This window comes from Nipponia nippon, unplaced genomic scaffold (assembly GCF_047370975.1).
Source record: "Nipponia nippon isolate SJK-2023a ecotype South Korea unplaced genomic scaffold, ASM4737097v1 scaffold_10, whole genome shotgun sequence".
Lineage (NCBI taxonomy): Eukaryota > Metazoa > Chordata > Aves > Pelecaniformes > Threskiornithidae > Nipponia > Nipponia nippon.
The window spans coordinates 34,555,635-34,571,527 of record NW_028262291.1 but is presented as its reverse complement, the minus strand read 5'-3'; the positions used below and the strand labels follow the sequence as shown (position 1 = coordinate 34,571,527).

At 41.4% G+C, this 15,893-nt stretch overlaps 1 protein-coding gene across 3 annotated transcripts in view; it reads left to right on the top strand.

The window, feature by feature from the left end:
- Positions 1-8,720: 8,720 nt before the first annotated feature.
- The window catches only part of PALS1 (protein associated with LIN7 1, MAGUK p55 family member), a 59,091-nt gene continuing 51,918 nt past the window's right edge, over positions 8,721-15,893 (top strand). For all 3 annotated transcript variants that reach the window (XM_087746546.1, XM_087746547.1, XM_087746545.1), the window contains exon 1: positions 8,721-8,885. The gene's annotated coding sequence lies outside the window, so the exon portion shown is untranslated. The remainder of the gene's footprint in view (positions 8,886-15,893) is intronic.

Below are 15,893 nucleotides of genomic sequence, written 5' to 3'. Positions count from 1 at the left end.
GCAATGTACTAATGAGAACCTTATATAAGGACTGGGTATTGTTACTGTTATTATTATTTAGACACTATAAACCTCGCTACCCTATTGGAATACATAGCAGCATTTTTGCCAGAACATGCTTGCTGCACTACGAAGCGTTTCTCATTAAGCAAACTAAATATCTGCTGCTGCTCTTGCTACCTGCTGCCAGGACATTTCTGTGTAGTTTACAGCATGTGCACTATTTTACTGAAGTTTTGGAGCGTAAGTTCTACACAAGCATAGCTAAGCATGGGAGATGGAAGACTCAGTATGCTTTCCTCCAAATGAGCACAGAAGACATGCAAAATTCACAACTTCCGAGGAGACAAATGCCAATCTAATGTTCCTTGAGAACATAAATTAACTGAATACTCTTTGAGGGCAGCCCATGTGTAATCAGATTCCAGCCTAGAATGCCATAAGAAACAAATGGCGGCAAATTCAAATTCTAGATATCACCCAAAACATGAACAAGAGTGAAATATCATTCAATATAACTGGAAATTCCAACGTTATTTTTCATGGTGAAAAAATATTTCTAGATTCTGTTTATCAAAAGAGCAAAGTAGCAATTACTGAAAAGGAAGAAACTTAGAGGTGGTCCCTGAGAAAATGGTTGTACAGCCTATTTTCTGCTCAAGGGACAGTAAGTACTTGAATGATACACAATTTATGAAGTGCTGTTGTCCACTATAAGAACAAACAATATACTGCAAAAAACATAAAATACTGCAAAAATAAGGATCAGTAACAGTATCTTCATTATCATCTACGCACAGACTGGCTGCAGATGCTTACCATCAGTGACTTCACACTAAACTTGCACAATAAAAGGGAAGAAGATGAAATTAAAATTGTAGAACATTGGAAAATCAATGACAAATATTTTGAATATTCTTAAATAGTGTATACTGTATTCAAAAGCTGTTTGCATTAATCAGAAACAATCATTTTGCTAGCACAGAGGTAATAACTATGATTGCATATCAAGATATGCTGCATATGCTAGGTAACATAGAATGGAATGCAATAAATTAAAGATTTAATTAGGAATACCTCCCTCAGAAGCTAAATACCATGTCTGGAGAAGCACTGCACATTGCCTGCGATGATAAAGAGAAATCTAGTTTGCACCCAAACAACCTGCCAATGCGTAACGCCACCACAGATAACCTAGTCCTAAGGAACCAGTTAAAATCCATCAAAACAAATCATCAGATGCCCAAGCACGTTTTGAGAAGAGTAATTTTCAGATGAGAACCAACATAACTGAGTTACACTCTCTTGAATTCTCAGAGCTGAACGGTTGTTAAGTAAATGTATTTGCCCCAATTACAAATAATTTGTCCTAACAGAAGTCAGGCTGATGAGCCAGGATGGAAGAATTAACAAAATACATCCACAAAAACTTACTTTATGCTGCGGTAAATGGGACAAAGATGCCCACTAAAGCCCACGACAGTTGCTCTGAAGTCATTCATGTGGCAATGTGGCACTAGAATAATTACAGCTCTCTAGCATTGTGTTTCTCTTCAGTGACTGAACAGGTAGATATAGTCCTTTACCTGCAGAAACCAGGACCAGTCTATGAAAATACATTGTGCTGCCAAAAACAATCACTCTTACACGCAAAGTACCCTAACCTGTGGCCACGCTGACAGACCTTGAAGAGACAGGGTGTGATAACGGACTGCTGCACCATGCAAATGGAACTACTATTCAGCCTCAGTTTACTGGAATCCAATCTAAAATGCTCTCAGTCAATGCTGCAAAGAATAAGCAACTTTGGAGTATTGTGTATTGTGTTTCCCAGACTACAACACTGGGAAGAACGCTGAATTGCCTACATTGCAAATGCAGTAAAAAATACCTCTTAATTGCTGTGCCTGGAGCAAAGAAAAATAACTCAGCATGGATGCTTGCTGGGTTACATACCAAAACAGTCTTATACTGAGCTGATTCAGTAGAGTGGTATGCAGTGTTGGCTCAACGAGCCAATGCAGTCTATCAGCTCCTCTGAAAGAAAAATTACTGCTGGGAGAATGACAGTCATTGAAGATCCTGCAAGCAGCAGAGCTACCAAGCATAATATCTTTGACTACACTTCTTAGGAAATACTGCAAAATAGAGCGGTATTCACGCAATGTATTCCAAAACAGTTTTTGCAACTTTCTGTCCAGATGCAGATTCATGAGAATGGTGTATAATTGGCACTGCAGCTTACAGATTTATCCAAGGATAATGAAGGCCATTTGTATAGCTCCACATAGCTATATGGAAATGATTACTCTGTTAGTATCAGAACAATTTTTTTCTTCCTTAAAGGTGATTGTGTGGCTGCTGTTGCTATCTTGGGAAAGGTAATCAAGCATACCTGCTTTGGTTATGGCAACATATGACAAGCGTATTTTGGTGCTAGCCTTTATAATTCATTTTCACACAAATCAAGCAACTACCTGCAATATGACTCTCTTGCTTAAGAGGTGGCAATGGAAATCTATTGGCAGCTTATGTCTGTAAGGAAGACATTACGTTGGGATCAGCATGGACTTCTACAAAGGGACTGGATGCCACACCTGAATTTCTTCTCTGTGCCATGCCACTCCAGAGTTACGCATATGATGAAATGACGTATAGAGGATTTTTCGGAGAATGTTTCTCAAAGAAAAAAAATGTTGGTCTCTCTTAATTTTAGTTTCAGAATATTTCCAATAGAACTTTTGCAGTTATGGATTGAAATAAAATAGATTTTAAGCATTGCTTTAAATGCTGGGGAACAACAGACGTGCTGGCTGGCAGTTAACTGCCCCAGATGTTGTTTATAATCAGCTGAAAGTAAGCTCATAATCTAGGGGAATATTCAAATGAAAGTTTTAAGAAGAATAATTTTGAAAGTGATTCTGCCTCGTGTCATATTCAGACATCCATGTGGATATAGGTACAGTACTGGCCACAAATCTTTTTGTGGTAGTAATTAAAGTATAACAGGGATGTACAAGCTGAAAACCTACACCAAACAAGACTGGTAAATAAAGCATAGTGTGCAAGATTATTTTAGTGAAGATTTAAAAAAAAGGGACCAAGAAAGAGAATTATGTTGTTTATGTGTGTCTTGCAGTATCTTATAGCTGTCTTACTGTACACCTAGTTTGCTTTCAAGAGAAAGATTTAATGCATTTCTGGATTACAGAATATGTGAACAATATACCGTAGTGTCGTACTTTTGACTGATAAATATATAGAGCTTAAGCTTTACATTGCAGCATTATCAGATAGGAGGGTCTCATCATTAACATAATTACCACTACTAAGCTGCCTTTCAGGAAAGATTATCATACCTGGGAAGAATCTAAAAACCACAAATGTCTTATTTCATTAGGATTTACCTCCTAAGTATTTTCGTTAGGTGGTATCAACTCTTGAAACTTTTGTTGGTTCTTTTCGTTGGTTCTTCCCCTGTTCTCTCACAGATCTGTGAGTTATTTCATAGGTTTTTATTTCTTTACAAATGCATTTATGTACATTTATGAGTATAAGAAAAGAAGCTCCACAGAGTAAAAAGAGTAGAAATGAAAAGTGGCTTTTTCCCTCTATTCACAGATTGTAAAACAAAGTAATTAAAACAAAGTAAAACCCAGTAAAAAGTATGTGCAAGTTGATACTAGGGCAGGTTAGCACTAACATCCAAATAAAATCCTGTCTTGCCTTTGGGCTTTAGGATACATCCAGCCTGTAAACGCAAGTCAGGGGAGAACAGAGTGGATTTTGATACAAATTAATAATAGTTGTAAATAGCAAAGCAGGATTTTGTTTTCCAGAAAGACTTAAATATGTACTTTAGTCCTTATAGATTTATTCAAGATCAAACCAAAGATGAGGAGTTGTGCAGAGGAAGGCACACAGAAGACTGAAAGTATATCAAAAAGACAGATGGGTATACAATCATAAAGAAAGTAACATAGAAAAATAAGGAGAAACTACTCAAGGAAGAAGAAGCAGCAGCAAACAGATATAAAAAGCCAGATAAGGTAATCACTAATTTGAGTATAACTTAATAGGGGAAGGGAAAACAGTGGCAAGAAAGATAATTTTTATTAGCCATTATTTTTCTGGACTAAAAATAGTGCCCCAAACTGTTAGATTAACAACCTCACCTCCAGCTTTACTTTGGGGTATCCATCTGGGAATGATTCCTATTTCTGGGCTTAAGACCTCTCACCGAGAGATGAGTGGTGCTCCCAGACTTGAGACCTCTCTTCTGGAGATTAACCTTTTTCTACAACTGAACTTGTGTTGCGTTTACGACCCTATTTGTAAATATTGTGACCTTACTTGGAGTTGTGCAATTTCGGATCTGAAGGATAAAGGAGTGGCAGAGGACACTAGAAGCCAGAGAGGACGATGTTTCAGCCACCCAGATGAACAGGAATGCAAAATGTAGTTATTGGATAGGAAGTAAGGAATAGTTCTAGATGCTATCAAGGAGAAAAACATGACCATATTTGAATCCTTGATATTTGTTGTCCTAGTTCAAGGAAGGCTGAAATTAAACTGGATTGCTGTATTAATTTCAAAATTCAGGGTTTCTGTTGCTGAGTTGTGGAAGCCAAGAGATTTTTTTTTCCTTGCTTAATGCACAATTTATCTTCTGGACTTTTGTATTTTGCATTCTTCTTGGAAACACTAGATATTGAACACAGCTAGCCCGACAGGTGGACTAGTGCTGCTGTTAAATTCTTTCGGATGGCTGATGCATGTGTCCTGCTTAGAGTTAAAACAATCACCAGATTTGTAGTCAGGAGACATCAGATTGCTATAAATCAAACTGGAAAGACCACTGTGAGATATTGCCATTTCCCCTGCAACACAGGGAGAATATATAGGCAAAGTCTGAGCAGGAAGGAGCTCGCTTTCATTCATATTCACTTAAAGGTGACATTTAAATGTGATTATCCAAGATATAAGCTATCAATATCTAAAGGCCAAGCGAAAAATCCCTGTGAAGTTCTCAGAGACAGGAGAAAAAGAGTCTGTTTAAATAGATGCCAGACATGAAAGCAGAGAGATAAAAAGAAGAAGAGAACACAATTTCTCAAAACCTTGTAAGAATAAAAGATCAAGAAGGAAAGGGTAATCAAGACAATAAAAATCCCCCTCCTCCCCGTCGTCCCCCCCCCAAAAAAAAGCACCCAAAAAACCAAAACCAGCAGAAAGGTCAAGAAAGAAGATGGAATACAGACTCTGACATCAGGCAGGCAAGAATTCTTTAGGGATTGCATAAAAAAATATTTTGGCAAATAAAGAGGGATGACACCAGCTTGGAAGGGATCCAAGACGAAGTTGGAAGAGAAAGTACATCTGTTGTAGAATGGATGTTCAGTGAGTTTAGAGATAAAGAGTTTAGAGATAAAGGGGAGGAGAGTAACAGGGCAGACAGATGGGGATTAGTTCTCCTCCAGTCTTCACTGACATAAGCACTGTGGCCACTGTTGCTCTTCTGACACAGCATTCCTTTTTGCATCAGTCTGTAGAATCATTCCTGGACTGTAAAGCATAAATTCAGTTACACAGTGACATAAAAGGGAATTTTTACCTAATCCTTCTGTGATTTTTAATTTCCCCTCCAGAGGGCAATGCTTTCAATGAAAACATTTTGTCTTACCTTGGGCCTCAGCTTGAGTTAGAATTTTTTTTCTCTTTTCCATTGATTACAATCAGCCAGATTTAGATTGATCAACGGCTCTATCAGCACCTTGCTGGCAAATAGTGATGCTAATTCATGTCAAATTCAATTAATCAAAGATGAACTTTTTCTTTGTTAAAAAATATTTGTCTGTGGAATGAATGCATCAACCGTAAAAAGAAGGTTCTTCAAGTTGCCTAAATACATTGGTTCTGTATCTGCAAGCATGCTTTCATGTTCCCATAATCCCTGATAGTAAAATCATAGAAAAATCATGTCTAAAATCGAAATGTTCTAAGATCCAAGCTCACAAAAGGTATCACTTGGATATTTCTTTCCAGTTCCTTTCTGCTTAAAGATAACAACTGAAAACTTTGAACAAGAGATGGAACAGCAAGGTCTAGAGTACTTTGGTAATTTTCTCATTTCCTTTAAGAGCTGTCTTAGTAGATTCTGATATGAAAGATTAATCAGCTAAGACAAAACAAAGGAAGACTAAAAGCTTTGATCTTCCCAATCATCTTTCCATTGTCCTTCCTCATCCTCCCATTCACCTTCTTTCTCTGTATCTATTCTTTTTAATTTGCATGTTTTGTTAAATTCAAGCCAAAATGTTGATTTTCTCACAGCAATTTTTGTGTTCTCTGCATACCAACAGACAGCACCCACAAGGCAAAATGAACCATCAGACCTGTCCATTTAAATTGTTAACACAAATATTTAAAAAGGAAAGATTATCTGGGTCTTTACAAATAGTGCTGCTGAGCCTGTGCTCTATTGTGAACATTTTCAGGTATGACAACTTCTTGGCCTGACAGAATATTTTAATCTGTTGGATAGAATTAGCCAAGCATGCCTCATTCAAGCATCTTATGAATGGATTTGCCAGCTGGGCAAGGGCTAATATTAGGGTTTGTGAAAGCCAGAAGGAAGAGATTGGTTACCAAAGAAACAAACAGATCTTTAAGCAGATATATCCAAGAGATATCCCAAGCTCAGCCTTAACCTGGTCTGGTAACCCCTTCTGGCAAAAGATTAAAACTTCGGCTACAGATATAAGAGAGTAAAGGAAGGAAGCAGAAACTCTAGAACTGGTGTGAATCCTTCTCTGCTCTACAACAAATTGCACAACATATTGAAGAAAATTCCATTATCCTGGTTTAAAAACTGGCTACAGGGCAACATGCAAACCGGCACCAATGAGATTTTCTCTGAGAGGAAGGAGAAATGCTGTCAGTTGAGGGAAACTGCAACCAGAACCTGTGTGTGTGTGTCTGATCATCCCATCCTCAGATGTAGAAAAGACAGTAAACTAGCGATCAGTTTGGATGAGGATGACAACACTGAAGAGCCAACTGGTGAATCTAGCTACTTTTTGCAGCCATTATATCTTCTAGGTAAGTATCATATTTTGAAAAAGTCCCTTCTGACTCTCAAGTCCTTTGCCAAAGTGGTCTGTAAAAAAAGATTCGTGCGAACTTTCACCATTTTCATATGAAGGTGAAAAGAACCATGCTTGGTGCTGCTCAGCCACCAATTACCAGTGTCATGTTTTCCCTCCATTTTTATTTCCCAAGTAAATAATTCTGCAGTCCACCGATATTTGTATTTCTTGCAGTGCTGCAGTTTTGCAGTGATACAGAGACCCTTGTTAATGGCCAGAACAGAAATAGCTGGTTAAGTGGTTACAAGGCATTGCTGCCCTGAAAACAGCAAACAGACAACCTGGGGAGTTTGAGCCATGGTGTGAAAAGGTAGAATGCTTTCAGAGTTTCCTCTGCAGTTTGCTGGGCAGGATGTTCGTTAGTGTCAGGTCATCTGGCCTTTTCACACGGTAAGAAAAGAAAACCATGGGATCTGGTTTGTGGACTCAGAAAATTGGACTGCATGTCTACCTTTAGAACGGATCCAAAGAAAACATGGTATATGGTAAAATTACAGGAAGTTGAAAGTCTGTACCCGGATTTCACTATGGAGAATGATACAGAGTTAGATGACACAGATTTATAAGTGGTTAAATGGAAGCAAGGAGAGATGGACTAAAGCAGGTATCTCTTTAGGCCTTTTCAGTGATCTAAGAAAGCCTTTTTCTGGTCTTGTTAGTGGAACATTTTTTCTAATGCCTCAGGCAATGATCTAGACAGGCTAGCCTGAAAAACCAGGGATGGGAATGCAGGTTTTAGCTCAAAGTCAAACTAAACTGCAGCGCTAAAGATTATGCCTCCCTGGTCCTGTAAAACATAGCCATGGATACAAACAACCTGGTAAAACTACTTTTAATGCTCTGTTTGCTTCATTCTTCCAGACACCGTGTCCTGGGCACCTTCTGTGCCTCAGCCTCCCTCCGCTCTCCCAAAGACGGGCTCTCAGATGAGAGTGAACATTTTCTGTCCCACAACAGGCCCCAGCCTGGCTGGGGCTTTCAAGATGGGGTTGCGGCTTCAGCAGCAGTACAAGGAGAAGGGGGGGGATGATGAGGCGGGTGGAGGAGAAGGGGGCTGCACTGGCATGGAGCGCCCAGGGTACACGCCAGCCTCGGCAGGCAGCAGAAGAGTGGGGAAGAGGAGGCAGCTGGAGGTGGGAGAGGAGGAAGGAGCAGGCCGCAGCCCGGACAGGCAAGGCAGCTCTGCTCAGGGCACAGGGGCTCCGGCGGCGGTGCCTCTCCGGGTGCAGAGAGAGCCGTGGCAGAGCGACGGGACACGCCTGCGGGAGGACGAGCCACGGGCACAGCGCCAGGCCGTCCGCGCCCGCCCCAGCCAGAGCTGAGGGAAGCCCCCGCCCGCCGCCCGCCACCCGCGCCGCGGCCGCGGCCGTGGCCGAAGCCGTGGCCGTTGGGGCAGACCCGCCCGGCCGGCAGGGGGCGCGCGCGCTCCGCTCGCCCCGCCCCGCCCCCGTCCCTCCGGGCGGCCGGCGCGGCCCCGGCGGCGGCGGTGGGGGCGGCCCCGCGCCTGCGCGGCTCGGCCGGGCGAGGCGGAGCGGGGCGGGGCCCGGCGGCCGGCGCTGGGAGCGGGCGAGGGGCAGGGCCGGGCCGGGCCGGGCTTGGCGGCGGCTGCGCAGCTCTGCGGGGGCTGTGGCCGGGCGGCTCCGCGGGCTCGGCGGGGAGGCGCCGCGGGGTGCGGGCGACCGTGACTTCCAGCCGGCGGCAGGGCCGGAGCGTGTCAGCGGCGGCGAAGGAAGGACGGTGAGCGCAGCCCCCGTTCCCGCGCCTGGCGTGCGAGCAACAGGTCCCGCCGCGGAGCCGCCAGCCTCGGCTCGCCGGGGAGCCTCCCCCGCGGCCACGGCGCCCGCGCAGGCCCGGGGGTCCGGCCGGGCCGGGGCCGAGCGGGGGCGGCGGGGCCGAGCCGGGCTCGGCGGCTCTCGGGGCACCGCGTCGCTCCCGGCGCCCCGCCGGGCGACGGCCCGGGCTGTTGCCCCGGCCGCGGAGCCCGGCCGGGAGGGGCGGCTTCGGCCGCTGCGGCTACAGGTGCCTGCGCCGCGGGGCGCCCGGAGCCGGCGTCGCTGCTGGGGCGCGGGGGGCGGGCGGCCCCCAGGCGGCCTCCCGGGAGCTGCTCCGGCGGCTCCCCTCCCTCGGGGCGCCTCGGGGCAGGCGCTGCCAGCTTAGGCCCAGGAGTTGCGCGGAAACCCTCCCGTCCTCGGCTGCGCGCTTTCTCCGCGGGATTACGGGGGGGCGTTCGGGTTTTAATGAGGGGAGAAACTTGAGGCTTCCCCCTTCTGCGCCTCCGGTCTCCCGGCAGCTCTGTGAGGAGATCGCTTTGTACTGGTTGATGAAGCTTTGCAGGGTTAAGTTGAAGTAGGTTGGTGTGTTTTATAGTGGGCAGTAGTTAACGCACCTCCTGGCTCGGAACGACTTCGTTGTCGGAAAGCCCGTAGCGATAAAACGCTTGGGGCGGGGGTGCTTTCCGCGCTGGGGGGCCGAGGCCGTGCTGCGGCGGAGACTGCGCGGGCGAGCAGCAAAGGGCACCGGGGGCTCGCTGAGGCAGGCGGCACGACAGAGCGGGATTAACTTGCGTTTGACCTTTTTGAAACGCCGATATCAAAGCTAGAACGCTGTCTAAAAGAACAGTATCCTTAGATGTCTCACGTGGGACAGATCCCTGAAAAACAACTTAACGAGGAATATTAAAGGGGTAAATGTCAGCTAGTGCTGTGAGGGTTTTTTTTCTTTTAAAAGGTAGTTCTTAAAGCCTCTACAGTGGAATTACTTGGGCGTAAACTAGTTCCATAGGTCACTTACTAGAAGAAAATACTTGCATTCTATGTGAGTGATGATATATTGATGACTGTAATTAAAATTCTACGAAGTGACTGGTGGTGGTCTTTTTTTAAGTGGCTGTTTCTTCTGTGGACAGCTTCATATGCCTTAAAGGGACCTGTCTGTCTTTTTGGAGGATTGAGGTTTTTCCTGAATTTGTCAAAAATAGGATATCTTTGAATTGTCTTTAATTAGGCATCCAAGCCTGCAGTCTTTTGTTTTTAATCTGTCCTTTGAATTTTCACAAACACTATATCGTTGTTCTTAACATCACTTTAGAGCTGTTATTACAAATTGAAGTGTCCAACACTTTAGACTCTGGTTGTTTTATACACATGTGAACTGTTTTCCAGCATGCTGGGATCCAAAAAAATTCAGTATTTCACAGGTTAGAAGTTTTAACTAATGGTTAGTATTGTAGATGGTTTAACAAAGAGCCAAATATTTATATTGCAGCACTTTGTGAAGCAGCATACTAGAATGTTAAACTTAATTAACATTACTGTTGATAAAGTAATACAAAGTTAAACGTTAATACATGATCGCTTAACTCTTTTTTTCAAAGTAGTTCTTTCAGATTTTACATCCTTCCAATGTGTGTCATGTTGCCTTGGCATACGTGGAATAGCAGTGTAATTTTTTGCTATACAGAATTAGGTGATGGTAAAGATGGTAGTTTTCCTTAGTTTTTATTAAATTTCCTTTCAAAAGATCTGAACTTACTGAGAAATGTAAGTAAAAATATTTCTTCACTAGAGTGGTTTAGCCACCTTGGGAATCTGCAGGAGTTACTCAGGCCGTTGAGTGGTGTCGGGCATCTTTTGTTACCACAGCAATATGTGAAGTAGTAAAAATGCAGTGTAGACGTTAGCATTCGTACCGAGTGTTATGGACACAGAAAGCTTAATGTAGTCTGAAGTTCATATGCAACCATATGTTTTCCCATGTAAATAACTATATTTTCATAACACTTCCATTTGCTGCTTTTTAATTAAAATCTCTTGCTATAGTTTGAAGTTGCAGGCTTTAAAAAATCCTGCGGCATTTTTAGATGCAAATTCTGTTATGATGTCTCCTCAAAGACTGGATCTTACAATCAAATGCTAACAGTTGTAACTACCTGTTTCAGCTACTCATTTTTTTTTTTCCAGTTTGCACTTTTGATTAAGTGCATTCCTGTTAGTGTTAGGCTTTTGGAACACTGAAGGCTAAGATTTCAAACAGCCTGCTACTTCTTAGGTAACAGGATTCGTATTTGTATTCATATATCATGTTTAAAATTCTTGTTGCAGAAAGGCTTGACATTACGGTATTTGAAACACTAAAGTAATTACTGCTTTGGTCATTCATCAGAAAGCCTCAAGGCTTTTTGTAAATATTAATTAAATACTGCTGTATTGTTTTCCTTTTATTAATGGGCAAAGAGAGGCATTTGTATATTTGAAAAGGTTTGCTGGTGTGTCTGATAGAAAACTCATTTGGTGGCAACAGTTTATACTGTGGTTTAAAATCAGGTATGCTGGCAAAATGATTTTTCTAGTATAATTATCTACTTCGGAACTTTCTTCAATACACTAATTCTGACAAAAGTATTTTATGTACTAATCTTCCTTTCTGCATTCATAATATAGCTATATGAGAAAGTGTTTTAAGTATAGTTCAGACTAAAGTATGAAGCAGAACTCTAAACAAAAAGAGGAAATTATAACTACATAAGTAGTTTATATACCAGGCTATTTTAATGTAACTTCTAGGTTTTGGGGTTTTTTTTTGGGGTGGTGGTGGTTTTTTTTGTTTTTGTTTTAACCTGAGGTGATAAACTGTGTATGTCTATTGGTAAAGACTTGTTTTATACTGCAAGGGTGCCTAATTGCATACGAATAAATAGCTGTGTGGCAAGAAGAAAATGCTGTAACTCTCAAAGCTTGCATCAATTAAATTAGAAAGCAAACAGATACCATTAGTAATGCACAATTGTACCAGGAATGCTTCTATTCTGTGAAGCAGGAAACTCAGAAAGGCCTAATATTGCACCCTTCTTTTTTGGCATTTCTTTACAGATAGGTACATGATTTGAGTACCTCTCCAGTATGTTGAGATTTGGGTTCAAACAGCTCAGCTTTTTGGGGGAACTTGAAACCCCCATCTCAGTTGTGTCAGTTCCCAAAGGGAATGCCTTAACTGCCAGGCCACTGGGTGTTTGGGTGTGACGTCCTTCCAGACACCAGCCAGTTTCATTCTTCAGGAGTAATGTTCACTTGGGAAGGGAGTGACTGGAGTATGTAGCCCAGGGACTGGCTGGCAAGAAGCATGATTGAGTACAAATTAATGATTTGAACCCAGGTCTCCTTGTTGCAGGCCAAGTGTTGAAAGAGTAGATGAAAGGGATTTTTTTTTTTTTTTTCCCCTAGCATGGTGTGAAATTATGGAGACTTAAACCTCTAATCTTTCTGTTTATGTTTATTCTTGGCTGACTTGGCCAATTCCTACTCATGTTGGGTATTAGACATTTGAACAACATCTGTAATGTGTCCTTTTCATTGTAGAGCAGAGCCTGGTTGCTTATCTGTGGGTTGTGGAGTCTGTAATAGGTGGCATGGTGTTTAGATTCTCTTGTGGATCTAATTCTGCTTTCTTATAAGATGCCAAATAATTAGATACAAAAATGTAATTGTTTCAATATACCTATAATTATTATCTGTTGTATAAATATCACCTCAGTGCCTTGTGTTTCCTTAAGTAATTTGCCTATTGCATCATATATCTGTTCTGGTTGGCCATAATTGTCTTCTAAAGAAAAATAATGAGTAAGAATTAATGTTATTTTATGTTAACATTTTTAATACTTGATTTTGCCTGTAGTCTTTCTTTTTTTAAATTTCTTCCCTAAGATTAGAGAAAAGGCTTGACAGTTGATACATGTGATGGTGCAGTTCATGGTTGTTAATCATAAACTTGAGTACCTGAATTCGCTATACTTTATCAGCATAGAAAATAAACTCCTCATCTGCAAAGTTCTAACAAAAGAATAGATGATATAATAGATGGAAATTCTGGAAGAAGATAGTTCTTAAGAAAAATAAGGTAGAGCCAAACCATAAGTTTCATTCTTGTCTTGCATCAGGGTTCATCTTCTGGGCAAACAGTTGGAAGGTTGTACTTGGTTATTTGGCTATAACAGATGATTCAGAAGACTCTGAAATGTTTTTGGTTTTTTTGGGGAGTCGGCGGGGGGGGAAGTAGTTTAGAATCAGGAACGATTTCTGGTAAGGGTATATTAAAAGGGATAGGACAGTTAAGTGGCCCTTTACAAAAGGTATTAGGAGTACTCAAGTGTGGTAATAGTATGTTAGCATCTAAAGCACATACCTGTGTATGTGCATCAACCGTTGTATGAATAGTCAGTGTGAACTATCTTACTTTCATTGTGTGAAGTTGTTGAATGGTGTCTTCAAGCTCTCTAGAAAGTTAAATTCAGCAAAATTAAAAACCTTTGATAACCGGGAGGTGCCAGTGCAACCTCAGCAGCTGCTCTTTGACCTGGCAATGGCGCTGGGAGGTGGCTGTATGCATTCCGAGTCTGTTTCCAAGGGTAAGTGTATATTTTTAAAGTCGGGAAGGAGATGCTGGAAAAGAAGTATTCATTAGGTACCAGCAGTGTTGAGTGGCGTTCTGAGTACAAATGTATGTGATCAAAGGAGGACAATGTATACCAGTGCCTAAAAGAGTCACTTCTCATTTCAACAGTGTATTATAAAGATTGCCAGCGATATGTGTGAGCTGTTGTTAGCAGTGTGATGGTATAGGAGTGACTTACATTTAATGAGGTGTGTATGAAAGAGTAATGAAACTTAAAAAGTTCACTTTGTTCAAGGCTGAAGGCAGGTAAAATATAACTGGTATGATGCCTTGGTAAAAACATGATTGAGAGAAATTACTTCACTTTTGATGTTTCCCATCCCCTGTCCATTTCCCTGGAGCCAAATCTTGATCTTGGTTTGAGTGGCAGAGAGATCAGCAGAATCAGCTCTCATCTGAGTATTCAAATGTAAACCCAAGTGTTCTTTTAACTGAGATGATCTTCACAATTCAGGTCAATGAAGGTAATATGCTTCGGTGACACCTTCTCTATTAATCACTTATTTAGAAGCTGGTCTTCACTGTGGCAGTGGAGAAATCTAGGGAGGGAAGCATGTTTTTCTGCATCATGGTTGTGGTACTGAGTTAAATTCTTCAGCACAGCAGATGTCATGACAACTTTTTCTTTTTTATGCACCTCTGTGCATGAAGCTAAGGCTTGACCTTAATATTGGATTATGCAGTGTTCCTCCAGTGTCGTGGTTGAGAACTTGTGGTCACCCTTGTTTGTCTTGTTTTATCAAATTGCCATTGACTTGTCAGCTACTGTTAATGAAACTTGAGGTAGATTCATCATGGATTAATGCAGTGCACCTTGACTCGGAAAATGAAAGTTTTCTTTGTAGAAAAACTGTGTTACAGATAGCTGCATTGTGCACCATAGAAATTAACTGCATGTCTTGTATTGGCTAAGAGAACGTGTTGCTAATTCCTCTGGTATGTCCTAATGTTCTCTCATCTCTGAAGGCAAAGCTCATCCTTTCGGGTTAAGCATCCAGAGATTTCAACAGATAAGGGTTTGGATTGTATTGGTTTGTATTATATTGATTGTGCTTTTTACGTATGTACATCCTTGTTTTCAGAGAGCAAATGCCTTCTTCCTGGTGTTTGAAAGGGCATATGATGTCAGCAGACAAACTTAGTCCTGTGTTAGTGGGAGAATATAGCATTAGTGGACATCACGTGATTTCTGTAGAATCAGTTCCTGTAGGATCAAGCGGTGATGGAATTGCTTACTGCCACTATGTAGTGGCATTTACATTTTGTTTGAACAGTATTTGAAGTTCTCAAATGTAGGAGAGAAGGGAAGTGACTTGAAATGGAACTGGATATACGTATTTAAAGGTGGTGATTGTTGTTGTAGGATAATTAAAACCAACATAATGCAAGCTCTTACCATTTCATTTTTTTCCAGTAATCAAGATGTGTTCTAAATTAGTAACCTAATTACTGGGAGGAATTAGCACAGTGTCTTAAAGTGAGGTAAAAGCTGATCAGGTCGGCATTGTCTTGTTGGGCTGACTGACTAAATGACTTATGAGTCCAGCGGTTTTAGTTTTGACCAGTGAAACAGACTGTTTCACATCTTTATTATTTTTTTTTTAAGAGTACAAACAGCACTAAAAATCCATTTGAGCCTAAGTTCTTCTTAGATTTATAGACTTTCTACTGAATTATCAATTTAATTCTTGTCTGTTCAGAGAATATTCATCTCGTGTTGTGTTCTTCTCTCAAGACTTTTAACTATTGTCATCAACCACTTCATGACAAAGCATGTTGCTTCAAGCTGATATAATGAGGGCTAGCTAGAACTCTGAAGAGGCAAGTTACTTGGCTTCAGTGGCAAGAGGAGGAAAGTGGCAATCTGAGAATTCTACAGTCAGGTAGACACTCTTCTACCTTTTAGCCTACTTGAATTTCGTCTTTCTTCATTGGCTTATTGAGCAAGATGTAAAGATTAAGGACTGAAAGTGTATCCCAAGGAAAGCTAGGAATCCAAAAAGTAAATGTCGCTTGTCCTTTCTCCCAAAAGAAAAAATCCTGAGGATGGTTGTAAGATAACAGAACAGTACAAAAGCTGTTCAAGACTGGTCATTTTGATATACTTGATAAGTCATTACTTCCTTTAAACTTTTGCTAATTTTCAAGTAAGGAGAGGTCAAAGTGAAGTGCAATGCAGAGCTATTTCTTCTTGTCTGAAAAAGAGAATGGTGCATCTAATATGATGTTTTAAAGCAGCACTTGAGTTATTTTGGCTTATTGCTTATGAAGTAATTTTTAGGTTAAAATATTTCTTTT